This window comes from Ricinus communis, chromosome 4, assembly GCF_019578655.1.
Source record: "Ricinus communis isolate WT05 ecotype wild-type chromosome 4, ASM1957865v1, whole genome shotgun sequence".
NCBI classification, from domain to species: domain Eukaryota; kingdom Viridiplantae; phylum Streptophyta; class Magnoliopsida; order Malpighiales; family Euphorbiaceae; genus Ricinus; species Ricinus communis.
This window is the reverse complement of record NC_063259.1, coordinates 18472601-18475633: the sequence shown is the minus strand read 5'-3', so window position 1 is coordinate 18475633 and position 3033 is coordinate 18472601.

The window sequence follows — 3033 nt, the reverse complement described above, 5'->3', positions numbered from 1 at the left end:
TTGAGAAAACAACCACGTAAGAGGGATATATTAATAAATATTAGAAAACAACCTTGTAATATGGGGATATTTATCAATCCGAGAAAATAACCACATAATTTTGGTATATTTGTGAGTATGAGAAAACAACCCCCTAAATGTGTTAATTTTGTAATATGAGAAAACAATCCCATAAAAGGGGTATATTTGTTAATATAAGAAAATAACCGTGTAAAACATGTATATTTATCACTTTTAGAAAACAATCCCATAATAGTGCTAACAATTTAATATGAGAAAACAATCCCGTAAAAGTGGTATATTTATCAATATAAGAAAATAACCCCGTAAAACGTGTATGTTTATGAATATGAGAAAATAACCCCGTAAAAGTAGTGTAATTGCGAGTGTAAGAAAACAGCCTAGTAGAAGGGGTAAATTTTTTAATATGAGAAAACAACACCATAAGAGGGATATATTTAAAAATATTAGAAAATAACCCCTTAATATGGGGGTTGTTTATCAATCGGAGAAAATAACCTCGTAATTTTTATATTTGAGTATGAAAAATAACTCCGTTAAAGGGGTACATTTGTCAATATAAGAAAATAGCTCCGTAAAACATGTATATTTATCAATTTGAGATAACAACCCCATAATAGTGCTAATAATTTAATATGAGAAACGACACCGTAAATGTGGTATACTTATCAATATTAAGAAAATAACTCCGTAAAAGGTGTATATTTATGAATATAGGAAAACAACCCCGTAAAACGTATATATTTATGAATCTGAGAAAACAACCCCGTAAAAATAAAGTAATTGCGAGTCTAAAAAAAAGCCTCGTAGAAGTGGTAAATTTTTTAATATGAGAAAACAAGCCCGTAAGAGGGGTATATTTATAAATATTAGAAAATATTCCCGTAATACGGGGATATTTATCAATCGGAGAAAATAACCCTTTAATTTTTTGATATATTTGCGAGTACGAGAAAACAATCCCTTAAATGGGTTAATTTTATAATATTAGAAAACAACCCTATAAAAATGGTATATTTATCAATATAAGAAAATAACTCCATTAAATGTGTATATTTATAAATTTGAGAAAATAACCCCATAATAGTGCCAATAATTTAATATGAGAAAATGACCCCGTAAAAGTGATATACTTATCAATATTAAGAAAATAACTCAGTAAAAAGTGTACATTTATGAATATGAAAAAACAACACCGTAAAAGTAGTGCAATTGCGAGTCTAAGAAAACTGCCTCGTAGAAGGGGTAAATTTTTTAATACAAGATAACAAACCCCGTAAAATGGGAATATTTATGAATCTGAGAAAATAATCCCGTAATTATGGTATATTTGTGAGTATGAGAAAACAACCCCTTAAATGGGTTAATTTTATAATATGAGAAAACAACCCCCTAAAAGGGGTATATTTTTCAATATAAGAAAATAAGCCCGTAAAACATGCATATTTATGAATTTGAGAAAACAACCCTATAATAGTGCTAATAATTTAATATGGGAAAACGACCCTATAAAAGTGGTATATTTATCAATATAAGAAAATAACCCCGTAAAAGGTGTATATTTATGAATATAAGAAAACAACCCCGTAAAAGTAGTGTAATTGCCAGTCTAAGAAAACAAATTTCAGAGAAGGGGTAAATTTTTTAATATGAGAAAACAACATCGTAAGAGGGGTATATTTATAAATATTAGAGAACAACCCCTTAATATGGTGATATTTATGAATCTGAGAAAATAACTCCGTAATTTTAGTATATTTGTGAGTGTGAGAAAACAACCACTTGAAAGATGTATATTTGTCAATTTGAGAAAGCAACCCCATAATATTACTAATAATTTAATATGAGAAAACGACGCCCTAAAACTAGTATATTTATCTGTATAAGAAAATAATTCCGTAAAAAGTGTATAATTATGAATTTGAGAAAACAACCCCGTAAAAGTAGTGTAATTCATGTGTTTAAGAAAACAACATCGTTGAAGGGTAAATTTTAATATGAGAAAAAACATCGTCAAGAGGGTATATTTATAATATATGAGAACAACCCATCATACGGTGATATTTATGAATATGAGAAAATAACTCCGTAATTTTAGTATATTTGTGAGTGTGAGAAAACAACCCCTTAAATAGATTAATTTTATAATATGAGAAGACAACCCCGTAAAAGGGGTGTATTTGTCAATATAAGAAAATAACCCCGTAAAAAGTGTATATTTACAAATTTGAAAAATAACCACCTTAAACATGTATATTTATGAATCCTGAGAAAACAACCTCATAGTAGTGCTAATAATTTAATATGAGAAAACGACTTTAAAAGTGGTAGATTTATCAATATAAAAAATAACCCCGTAAAACATGTTTATTTATGAATCTGAGAGAACAACCCGTAAAAGTAGTGTAATTGCCGGTCTAAGAAAACAAATTAGAGAAGGGATAAATTTTTTAATACGAGAAAACAACGTCGTAAGAGGGATATATTTATAAATATTAGAAAACAAACCGTAATACGGGGATATTTATCAATCGGAGAAAATAACCCTTTAAATAGGTAAATTTTATAATATTAGAAAACAATCCCTTAAATGGGTTAATTTTATAATATTAGAAAATAACTCCGTAAAAGGGGTATATTTATCAATATAAGAAAATAACCCCATAAAACGTGTACATTTATGAATATGAGAAAACAACCCTATTAAACTAGTGTAATTGCATGTCTAAGAAAAGAACCTCGTAGAAGGGGTAAATTTTTAATATGAGAAAAATACTCCGTAAGAGAGGTACATTTATAAATATTATAGAACAACCCCGTGATACGGTGATATTTTATGAATCTCCAAAATAGGACCCCGTAATTTTACTATATTTGTGAGTATGAGAAAACAACCCCTTAATTGGGTTAATTTTATAATATGAGAAAATAACCCCATAAAAGGGGTATATTTATCAATATAAGAAAATAACTCCGTAAAACGTGTATATTTATGAATTTGAGAATATAACC